Genomic DNA, 12,874 nt, shown 5'->3' with positions numbered 1-12,874 from the left:
TAACACACATCTTACAGTTCATTATTAGCTCCTTTGGTGGCTGTAAACCTTGAGGAAAAGAATGAGGGGCTATTCAGTTCTACACATAAATCTCAGTAACTAGTAAATGTATGTCAGTCACATAAACTTACTCTTGTATGGTTTCCTCTAATTCCTGAAATTTAAAGGTTTCCATACTGTATGGTGTGAATTTGTCTTCACATACAGTAATAACCAACATTTTGTTTGATTTTATTTTGGAGGGAGAATTGAATTTCAAATGGGAGCATGTTTTAATTAACCACTTCAGGCCATTAGGTTAAGTAAATGTATGGAAATTTGAGCAAGTTGACTTCTTCTTGTCCGAAGCCTGTCATACTGACCATTTGTATCTGAAAGTTACAAGTCCTGATTGTTCAAAGCAAGATTAACATTTCAGACTGTGAAATTGCTTGGTTGCCAATAATTACTGCAGAGCAAACAGTGTTTTAGTGATTTAAGTATCTGATGCTTTTCACACATAACATTTACTATGTTCCATTGTCACTCTCGATGATAATGTATTGACATAGTCCATTACAATTTTGATATTCAAATTTGGTCATTCAAATAATGTGAATACTGCTACCTACAACATTTCTCCCTGCTGTGTTTTTTCCACTCCTAATAGATTTACTTCTACATCTGTTTCTTAATTCCTTTCTGTTTTATTTTCATTCCCACTGCAACGTTTCTCATCTGCTTTCCAATCATGAATGTCTTCTTGAGGTACAGTTTCTGAGGTGACAATCTCTTTCTCTCCCTCTCCCTCTCCCTCTCCCTCTCCCTCTCCCTCTCCCTCTCCCTCTCTCTCTCCCTCTCTCTTTCTCTTTCTCTTGGATTTCTTTCCCCTATCACCACCAGACATGGGCAAGCCTTGCCTACAAGTTTTGGCAACTATTTGTTCAAGGGAGGTTTAGAGCCAGGCCCATTTTCATTCCATTGGACATGCAAGGTCTAAATTAGCATAGACCATGGGATAATGATCAGCAACACAAACTCTTTTTAGGTCCTCTCTCTCAGCATACTTCACCCACTAACCATGCCCAGAGTGAGATCAACCTTGTATCTTCCCAGTTTGTGGCTCAGCTATTCAGTGAGCTTTGAGGAATCTCTTGGCTGGAGTTTTATTTATCCATTAGCTTTACCAATGTAAATCCTTCTGAAAATAGTCATTCAGTGTTCTTTTACTAATGTTCTGCACTGCAAAAAATCCACTTCCCAACAGTCTGCTGAGGATAAATAAAAATTTATGAAGCAGACTTGAAATTGTTAGGGAAATTAAACCTTGGAAAGGGATAGGCCTATTTTAAAATGTAAATTCTGAGCAGCTAACTTATTGCTGTGGTTTGGCTCAATTTTAACATTCTTTAGCTTTCAATAAACAACATTTTTTTTTTGTTTTGCATCTGTACACAGCTAAATTTTTACTTCAATTCATCCAAACTCCCACTGTTGTTCCTCCGTGAAACAATAATGTTAATGATTTTAACGTTTTTCATCCAATCTGTTTCTATTTGTGGGAACCTGAATAATAAATTTTCTAGTAATATCTGGCATGTAAAATTGAGGAAAAGACCCTTCCAACTGGTCATGCAGAAAGAGCAATTACTCACTTTCGGAGTCAGTTGTTAGAATTTTTATGTAACAACTGCTATGAGTTCAATTCAGAAATGACATTGTTAATTTACCTAAATGCATACATTTTGTAAAAGCACAGCACTATCTAAAATGGCATTCTTTAAACAAAATATTTTAGCTTATTGACTGTATTTTACAAATGACTATTTGAGAAACCGGTAAATAATTAACTGTGACTATTCTAAGTTTGCGCACTGAGATAAAACGATTAAAAACTACTAGCTAGTGAACAGGAACGTAAGGGAGATCTGCATGCTTGATTCCCTGACATTCAGTTTATCAACATTCATGAGGCAAATCATCAGACTGAGCTCTGCAGCAAAGGGATGCACCATGTTTTTGGGACGGGAGTATAGAGTAAATAATTTAAGCCAGATCTCCTCACAGCTAATAGAAAGATTTGCACTTTACTAGCATCTTTTCATACCACTTGGAAACTTGTTAGAGTGCAACATGCAATTGAATATTTTGAAGAGGAATAACTATTGCCGTGTAGCCAAATACTGTCCCCATCTTGTACAGCACAAGGTCCATTTGTAAAATGAATGATGAGATGATGAGTTTTCCTTCAGTTACGGGGGAAATGTTTATCAGTACGTTAGGAAGTTAGGGGTCAAGTAGATTGTCAGAACACATTAGAGTGACCTTACCCTGCATACATTGGATTTTATAGTCAAGAGGTTCATCTCATGTGATGATGCAAAATGGGTGCTATTATGTTGACAGTTGGTTCCATGCTCAATGAAACTAAATATCAGGTGCAGTGTTGAATGGGTGGCTTATTGGACAGTCATGTTCTGCAGCACCACCTGAGAGGTATTTGTGTTCCTTCAGTTGTGGTGGAATTGGCTGATTCTGGCACTCACAGAAAACACAGAGAAGTGTTTCATGCCCTAACACTTAGCTATCTTAACTTGTCAACACTAACTTTCTGTACTTTAAGTTGAGTTTGTTGAATCCAAGGGGGTTTAATTGTATATAAACAAACTATCTAGAGTATCTTTTGGCTCAAGCAATTAAGCACAATGTTTGTTAATGATTTGAGTTGAAGCTGCTGTAAGTATTTACTACACACTAATTCTGGGTACAGATTAATCACTAACAGACTGATGAAGGAGCAGCGCTCTGAAAGCTAGTGCTTCCAATTAAACCTGTTGGACTATAAGCTGGTGTTATGTGATTTGTAACGTAGAAATAGATCAGTTATTTAAAGATGACCAATAATATATCCCAAGTAAACATCACAAAAGCTGCTTATCCAGTCTTATAACATTGCTGTTGGTGGGAGCATGCCAATCAGCTGTAGACTTTCCCAGGTTACAACAGTGACTACATATGAAAGGAACTTGATTGGCTGCAAAAGAGTTGGTGGTCATGATCAGTGATGTATAATGCAAATCTTTTTGTCGTTTTGGACTTCTTTTGCAGTTAACTTGGGAATGCTTTTGGCTAATTCACTTCAGAACATTCCATGGGAGTCCCTTTGTGGTTGTTAGGCAAATTCTTATCTTATTTAGCTTTACAAGCTTCAGTTCTGAGAACAGGACTAGAACCGAAACATTAACTCTAATTTCTCTCCATAGACGCTGCCAAACCTGCTGAACTTTTCCAGCAATTTTTGTTTCTTCTTCTGATTTACAGCAGCTGTGGTTCTTTCATTTTTATTTTAAGCTTACCTGTTGTTCCAGCTACTAATTAATATGGAAGTGAATCTGATGCTGTTTTGGATTGAAGCTTGCAGTTGGGAGCATTAATGAGCTGGAAGGAGCATTTTTTTTTTGCATCACAGCATGCTTTGTTCATGATGTTCTTGCAATCGTTGTTAAAAATCTATTTAATGAGATTGTTATTGTCACTGTTCCCAGTTTTTTTTTCACAGAATTGAACTTGACTTTTACATTGTGCTACACTAGTTTGTCAAAGTTCATCAATACAGCAAACTTATGTTATTATCTTCCTTCAGTAAATTACTCTGAAGCCATTCTTGTACTGAATCCTGAAAATAGTATAATATGTTAAAAAGCAAGTCCGATGTTTTCATTAAAGAAACCACAAACGCTGGTTTTGAATCTTTAATAAATTAAATGAGTGTTAGACAATCAGAAAAGAATAGTCAGCTGAGTAGCATAGCATCACTGGTAAATGTTCCAGTAATGATGAACAATGAAACTTCTGCAGATTAGATGCTACATTGTTTAATCACATATTCAAGAAACTATTGACAAAGTGGTAACCAACTTCAAAAGGTGCCATTATTTCAATAGAGATTCAGTGGTGGATTATCCCAGCAGTGATTCTACATCAACAAGTGCATTGCTACATTGAACAGCTCAGTTTGGTGACTGATATTTATTTTAATAATGCAATGAGTTGGAATGCTCTTACTAAAAATTGTAAGGATTTTAGGAAAAAAATCAAACATCACAACGGCTTTTATTTTGTACTGTGGTACTCCATCAAATTTGAACAGCTACTAAATTTAGGAAGAGCTGAAATTTTTCAGGAAAAGACGTCTCTTTTCAATATAATAAATACCTCGCTTAGTGGTCTTTCGGCTTATTCAGTAAACCAGAGTTGTTTATTGCAGTATTCACCTTGGGACACTTGGATTTTTCATGTAAGTATATTCTTATTAGCTGTAAGTGAGCATATTCCATTAGGGACTTGAGGAGTTTATTTCGGTGATATTTGAAATTATGTTTGTTGGTAGACTCCAAAAACACATTATTTTTAAGTACAAGGTTCTAAGAAGTAGAAAGTATTAGTTGTAGTGGTTCCTTTCCTAATTAAAATCTACATTAAATTAAACTCCCTTTAACAAAATATAGAAACAGCATTAGATTTAAAGTTGGTCAATGTCATGGATGATATAAACAACCAGTGTTGTTAGCTATCCACTTCTCAGGGAGCTTTTAATTATTTCTACATATTCAATAAAATCTGTTCAGTGTTCATGCCTGAGTGTGTGTGTGTGTGAATGTGTGCATGTATGTGTGCCTGTGCTTGTGTGTGTGTGTGTAAATGTGTGCATGTATGTGTGCCTGTGTGTGTGTGTGCCTGTGCGTGTGTGTGTGTTATTGACACACTCACTAGATCCTGCTACATTTACTGACATGCTTCTGGGAACTTCTCGTTAATACTGAAAAACTTGTGGAGGATCCCCAACTAAACTCCTGCAAGATCAAGTATTTGCAGACATATTTTCATTAATATACAACAATGGAAATATTGGTCAGCAAACATAGACAAATATTTTTTAAAACCTGAAGACCTTATGGACACTCCAATTTTGAAAGTGTTTGCCCAACCTCAGGTCATACACATCCTTCCAGTTGCTGGCACTTAATATTATGCACAGCCACACTCTATGATGTTCCACTTGTACTCAGAAATGTTACTATTGAGGAAATGTTAAAAAGTTAATTCTTATTCCCTTTACATACATCAGATCGTATGGCTGATTTGTCAATCAAAAATCATGGATTGGAAGCACTTCTAAAACAATTTTTTTTGCGTACCTTTTTTTGCAGCTCTGAATATTTTCATTGTGTGCTGTGGAGAGATTCGATTTTTAAGAATGCTGTCCTTAAAATAATAAACGGCAAGGAGAAAGTCAGTCAATGATGAAGGTCTTTAATCACTTGGTAGTATTGAATTTGAGAATTACTGAAATAAAAAGAAACATGCTGTTGAAGTTTTGGTCCTGCACTCATCAGGACAGATGAACAACATGAGAAAATAAGTTGTTGATCCCAAAACAAATTTTTCTCACACCGTAGAAGTTGTTCTTCCCTTTAAAATGTGGTGTTCTTGCAACTGTCCTGATGAGGTGAGATGAAAAGCTTCAACAGCACGTCTCTTGTCTTTCAACCACCTTTAAGTTTCGATACAGTAAATAAGGCAGGAATGGTAGTAATCAGATGATCTGGGTTTTAAGTATATTTGTTAAACAAAAGGTGATAAAGGAAGAGTTATTTTTATAGATTGCAAGTTCCTTTGATCTTTAAACCTGCTTGGAAGAGTAATGAAGCAAATTCAGAAGGAGATTTCAAGGAGAATAATTTATATATTTAGAAAAGAGATATACAAGCCACAAAGGTAAAAGCAGGGAAGAGGGAGTAATTGGGTGGCATTTACAAAGAGCCAACACAAGACTGCATGGCCAACTGGCCTCTTGCTCCACTGTAAAATACAATCAAATTGCTTCACATCTTGCCAATCACATCCTAGAAAACCTACAGGATTTCAGTAAAAGTTTTGTTATGTGTTATTCCAGAACCCCACAAGTTATAATTGTTTTCAGAAATGTTATATTTACTGCTGTTCCTCATTTTGAGGTGATTTTCAAAATTCAGCAAATCAGCTCATTTTAAACCTGCAATGCAACCTTATTTTATTCCGTAATGTCCCAATATTCAGAGCTGAATCAATGAAGAACAGATGGATTTTGAAAGACAGGATTATGTTAAATATTCTAGCAAATTATAAAATAAAGGAAACTTCAACATAGCTCTGCATCAGCCAATCTAATATTAGGAACTTTATTGTAAATACGGTGTGGTTTTAAAAAGGAAAAACACAAATTATTTATAGTGAACTAATAGATCATATATTTGAGAAGCATTCTGCAACACTTTAGACCTTATGGCTTGATGTAAAGAAATGAAAGACCACGTTTGGTTTGAATTTAGTTTTTTTTTGTTGAAAGACTTCATAATCTATCATGTTGCATATTTTGGAACAGAATGAAAGCTTTAAAGTTCAAAAAAGGAGCTTTGCTTGATGAATCTGGGGTGCTTTAACAAAGCGTAGGAGAAGGCTACATTTCTGCAACGTGAATAAGCTGCTCATGAAACGGTGTGAATGATTGTCTGAATATGAAATCTGCAATTTCTGATTGAACAGTTCTGTCATTAATGGTGAAGAAAAACAATCGGATATTTGAGTAAAGATGGATTTCACTAACATAGACTGATTTACAAAGGATTTCCAGTGCTTATAAGTACACAATGATTTTATAATATTGTTTTCAGCAATTGCACAGGGCATATTTATCTGAAAAGGGATATAGGTCTGGTTATACTGGAGTTACTCAGACCAGTAAAATAATTTATTCATTCATTTTTCTGACATGGTGAATTACACTTTGATTTGTACAACTCTTACTACATTCTTTCCATTTTACAGCGAAATTAGTCAGCCTAAGTTGCCAGTGAGCCAACAGGGTGATTTTTTTTTTACAATGCCAACTTTATTATTTTCTTTTCCTTTCTCAGGATAGAAGTTCCTAATCATGAACTCACCCATCAACCCAATACAGACCTGTAGCCAGTCAGCCAAAACATTTTGGAAATGTGTTCACTAAGGTGCCACATGGATTGTTGGCATTGCTTGAATCATGCCTGATTAGAACTGTACTTGTTCAGTGTAGGCAAAAGCTCAACATGTATGGAGTTGATCCCCAGAGGGAAAAATTGAAGTGGTTAGAAATCAGGGAGGGGAAGAATCTCTGGTCTTTAGCCATTTAAATTAAGGTTGCTTACTTTTATATGGGAGTCTAATGGCTTTACACTCCATGTGGTGTTGACCTGAGACAGTGTGCCATTATCCCCGAGGGAATCACACTGGTCAGGTCAGGTTCTGACTCCAAATTAACACTGCCAGTTTAGTGTTGGGATGGAGCTGAAACTACTTTGCAACTACACTAAACTTGAAGTGTAAAACCACCTTTTAAATAAGGCTGCATTGAAGGCCATTTGACAGACATTAGTTTTTGGGTCATATCTGTGGAAAAGCAGACATTGCTTCAATTATTTAATGCTTGTAGAAAGGGGGGAATGAGTTGTTGTCATAGTAGGAAAAATAATATTGCATTAACAGTGAAATAACAGACCACAAATAAGTGTAGCTCCACAAAACTTTAACAAAATAATTCGAAAATATCAAATTATTATTTTAAATCACAATGATCACAAATGTACCTTCACTTCAGTCTTTTTCTGATTATGGAAATAAAATTCTCTTTAAACATAATAATAGTTGGAGAGTTGTAAGTTGTTGAATTGATTGCATTTTGAACAACGTTATGAGCACTGAACTGTCTGCTATTCCACAAATTTATGCTTTTTGTAAAAAAAAACTCCCCAGTGTGCTGTTATTCCCCATTCTTCTTCATAACTGAGTAAGTATTTATTTGCTATCACTGTTTAAATCCTTCACTTCTTCAGGGTTGAAATACAAAATATTGTTTTCTTTCCTTCTGCAAATCGTATCAATGCTGCGCCTGATTAAATTAAAGAGCCGATCCCAACACCCAAGAGCATTTTGCTTTGCCACATTTTAGAATTTTATTTTTGAAGAGATGATATGAACATTACAGTTATTTAATTTTAAAAGCGCCTTTTGTTGTCTGAACAAAAGCAATCTTACCTGGAAACTGTTCTGCAATTCATTAGTTGTTCAAAACACTTTGACTATGGACCACAGTCAGATAGATTATTCTGTGTCTTAGAAGTGCATCATTACAGTTCTATAAAAAGTTCCACTTTACTGAACAGTATCATTGTAATTCTGGATCTGCCTCAGGTGTGTTGCAACAAAGAAGTTTCAGTTCCAAAGAAAATGCATTTGACCTCCAGAGAAACTCCACAGCAATGAGTAGATAAGAGCATTTTTAAATCTTAAATGCATAAAATTCATAAAATTAAGCTGATACAGAATTGTGAGTTTTTCGACAGTGTACAGAGACTGAGTGCCTGCTGGATCCAAAACTCCATCTAGACAATTAGAACAAGGAAAGCACAACTTACCTCGTTACTACACGCCGTAATCATTCCTCATCACCTTTTTAGAACATAATGAAACTAAGAATAATTTCTGCAGCAATTACTGATTTTACAGAGAGCTAATATTACACATGACCAAACTGTCAGCCCAGAGTGAGAATACTGTATGTATATGGTGCAGTGCGCCTGGCTTAATAAAGTAAAACTTTACAGCCTAATGCTTTCTTATATTAGTATCTCCTGGGACCTTACTATGGACTGGCACATAAAGAAAAACACATGGAAAGTGTTTGAATAGTTCTCAGGTATTCCTTCATGCACCAAAAACAAGAGCAAATACCAGAAACTCCAATAAAAGGGAAAACCAGCCTCTGGGGGAGCAGGATTACAAAATAAAGGAAAATAAAAATACAGCAAGGAAAATGTAACCCTTTCAGTGCTGTGTCTCTTTGGGAATATTGAAAATCAGCACGGGTTTATCTTTGATCAGCTACAGATGTGATTTCTTTATATATCTTGCGGTGGCAAGCACAGAGCTCCAATTCTCCAGCAACTTCGGTTTCAATTTTAGGACAGCAAGGCATGGCTTTTCCTTTCTGAGAATGTTAAAAAGATTCCACGTTATGTTTATACAGTCCCAAGAGATCACAGGGCTACCTGAACCTTTATAAACGAGGCTTCACACCACCGTTGATTTATACTTCACCTTTCTTTGAAGGCCAAGGAGTAGGAACCTGTGTCCTGAAGGATTTAATACAGCTTGACTTTAATGCTACTTCAGGTATCAAATCTCTAAGCAGACCTGTCATTTTCACAGAGTCATACAGCATGGAAACAGACCCTTTGGTTCTAACTCTCCTCTGGCACACTGAGCCACTTCTAAGATTCTTTGAGCAAGTCGAAATCTAACTGAACCCTGAGTCCTTGTTGTTTAATCATACCACAACTTTCAGTTTAACCCAGGCTTTGGGATGAAAGAGGTTGCATAGCTTGAGTGCTGATCCAATCATTGGCTCTTGAGCCCACTGCAGGGTTGTGAGATCACCTCCAGGATGCCAGGGTACACTGTTCCAGACTCATATTGGACACAGTATAACTCCAGTTCAGTACAGAGCTAACTTTATAAAGTGGCCTGGTGCCCCCCATTAAACTGCCTATCAATGTTTCAAACTTGCCATGTAGAATTTTAATGTTGGAAGAAAATGAATTCTCTCTCACACACACTCACACACACACACACACACATTCAGTGAGCTACCTTTGGTCTCTTGCACATCTCTTGTTGTCATGATTACACCAACAGGGGCATGTCTTCAACTGCTAAAGCCCTGAACTCTAGAATTTACTCATTAAAGCTCAGCCTGTCTCTCCCTCACTTTCCTCCTTTCCGATGTTCCTTTAGAACTTCCCTCTCTTGACCATACCTTTGGTCAAATGTCCCTACGGGCTGAACTTTTCTGGTCATATTAAAGCAGGATAAGGAATTAGGATTGGGAGTGTGACTGGCAAAGAGCAGTCTTACAGGTGCTGAGGTAGACATGGCAGCAACGACCAACTCAACAGGGATTGGTGATCATTGTTAGATCAACTGGAATACAGACATCGACAATGCCAGGATACAACTGAGGCTGAGGCATGGTTGGAACTTTCTATCTCCCATCAGATGTACACAAGTGCCTTCAAAGAGATGGCAGCAGCAATAAGGGATCTGTACTTTTTACAATTTGGTAACACCTCCATTTTGAAGAACTCCCATAGTCTCCTGCTGGTTTTGGCAGTACCCAACTCCACCAATGGGACTGCCGGCTAGATATCGCTGTTGGCTCTCTGATTAGGCTCCCTTCTCCACTGATCTATCTCTGCCCTTAATTGGATGGAGTTCCTGGAGCTGGCATCTTTAATGGTTGCCTCTGGGAAACTCACAAGTGATAGCCCATCGTGGTCATTTCCAACTTCCTGACACTGAATTAGAAAAGGTTCACAAGCATATACAAACATACAGATGAGGAACTGGAGTAGGCCATTCAGCCCCTGGACCCTGCTCTGCCATTGTATATGATCATAGCTGACATGACAGTGACCTTTATTTCACATTCCTATCAAATCCTGATAACCAGCTCATTTAATTATGTTCAAGACCATAAGATGTAGGAACTAAAGTGGACCATTCAGCAAATCAAGTCTGCTCCCCCATTCAATGAGATTGTGGCTGATCTGATAATCCTCAACTCCACTTTCCTGCCTTTTCTCCATAACCCTTGATTCCCTTGCTGGTTAAAAATTTGTCTCTATCAGCCTTGAATATATTTAAAATGGTACTTTATCAATGCAGTAGCAAAACTCAGGGTAAGCAGCAAGCTGAGCCTCATGATATACAATTATCAGAGGTGGAATCCTACCTCAGGAGCAGTGCTAACACAGGTATCTTTACCTGTACATTTTCTAAGCAAATTTCTGTCATCAAATGTTTCATCTTTAAGAGGATGATATAATTCCCAAAGATTTCCATAAAATCACATAAGCAATAGAACTAAATGAGGCAATTAAGAATCTAAAAGTCTTGATCATTGGAAGTGTTTGCAAATACAGTATTTGTATTGTGTTAATAACTTGTTGAATCATCCTGCTCTGCTACACCAGATCATGCAGTAGCACGTTTGATTTGGTTGTTTATATAAAAGAGAAGTGGATTCTTGTGCCTCACTAGTCAACCTCTGCCAATGTTTACTGGATCTTCCCAGACTCTTTCACTTCCCACTCGAAAGGAAACTGTGGTTTCTATGGTATAAGTCCAGTCTGCACGCAAGTGAAATATTGGGAGCATTTAAAACACATGCAGGATTCAGCTATAACTTTTATTTCAGTTTCAAATATGTCAGAACACTGCTGAGGGCAGCATTTCTGTCATTTCCCAGCCTTTCAGTTTGTATTTGAGTGCAAGATTTAATAAGAACCTCATGAAGGTCCTTGTTAATATGAACAGAGAGGACAGAAGTATGATTGACTTCAATCGTATTTTACAGAATTATGGTAAACACTTGCCCTTTTGAAATAAATTAGAACAGTTTAACTATTTCACCCGAGACATGTTAATTTTTAACAAAAGGGTTATATTGAAGGCCAATGTGCTGACCATTTTTCGAAACTTATTCATTGTTCCTTCCTTACTTTTGAATATGAGATCTGATTTTACTCACCTTATTTTCCAATCCTAGTTGCGAATTTTCATTGCTGCAATTTAACGAGCCAGGTATGTAATCAAAACATCCATGGTAGAAATGAGAGGCATGTATGCATGACGTCTGTTTTCTCCTTTATGAGACACTTCATCCATCAGGTCTGAAACAAAGGTATTTCTGGCCCACTAGTTTCAGGTTGGGGCCAACTTCACAAGAATGTGCTTGTGGCTTTGAGTTCTACTGCTGCCTGACATTTGAATGCATGAGGTGTTTTGTACTTCCTCTAGCCCCATGTGATTGGGACACCAGAACTGAGACCTGAGGGAGGCAGAAACCGATGCCCCCTCAGAAGACCTTGGAGTATATCCTGTCTGTTAAAACCCACCCATGAAACAAGGAGCAAAAAACAGTCTGGAATTGGAGTCACTCAGTCCTTCTACAATGTGCAATGTAAACATCAAAGTTCTGATTGCCTGAGAAGGATTCATGCAATCTCCCAACAAACTGCAAGGATAGTTGAGCAAAATATTTATTAATCTTACTATTTTATCATCTCAAGGATAATTAAGGATAGACATTGTGTGAATGAATAAGCATTAATACATCATTTCATAATTTAATAAAAGTCAGTAATTAATTGTTATGAAGTTGAAGGTGTGTACTGTACCTTTAAGAGAGAGTGAAAGTTGAAAAGTTGGCAAACACTAATCATATCACCGACTAGCAGGCACAAAGTGTGCTGGACAATTTTTAGATGTAACATTTGGTCTGTAAACTACGTACATGAGTTGTTTTCACAACAGTTCGAATTTAACCAATCAGTTTAAATTATGCTCCAAGATACTAAAACCCAATTGATTTTGAACTTTACTGTTTTGACAACATTGAACCAAGGAGATGATCTGATGTTGGGGTATAAAAAGCCGACATTTTGGACAGCCAGAGAAAGAGCACCTACTGCCATCAAAAGACTGCTATTCAAAAACACTCTCTATTAGAGGTAACTTTTTCATATGAAACATCTTTACAGCAGAAGACCGAAGACGACCCAGGGAGATCTACAAACAAAGGAGGATCGACACCGGAGACAACAGCCACTGTCTGGTTTTGAAAATTGATTTGCTGTTAAGTTAATAGGGGCTTTATCAGATCAGTATATTGGTATCGAGTGGAAGGTAGTTAACAAATCTTTAAGACAAAGGAAGCTTAGAGTTGTAAATAGTTGTTGTTTAATGTTCACTTTTGGTGTTA

The sequence above is a fragment of the Chiloscyllium plagiosum genome, unplaced genomic scaffold, assembly GCF_037043375.1.
Source record: "Chiloscyllium plagiosum isolate Xiang-an unplaced genomic scaffold, Cpla_swu_hap1 HiC_scaffold_21, whole genome shotgun sequence".
In the NCBI taxonomy this organism is placed as follows: domain Eukaryota; kingdom Metazoa; phylum Chordata; class Chondrichthyes; order Orectolobiformes; family Hemiscylliidae; genus Chiloscyllium; species Chiloscyllium plagiosum.
The sequence above is the reverse complement of the archived record's forward strand: the minus strand, read 5'-3'. Positions refer to the sequence as shown.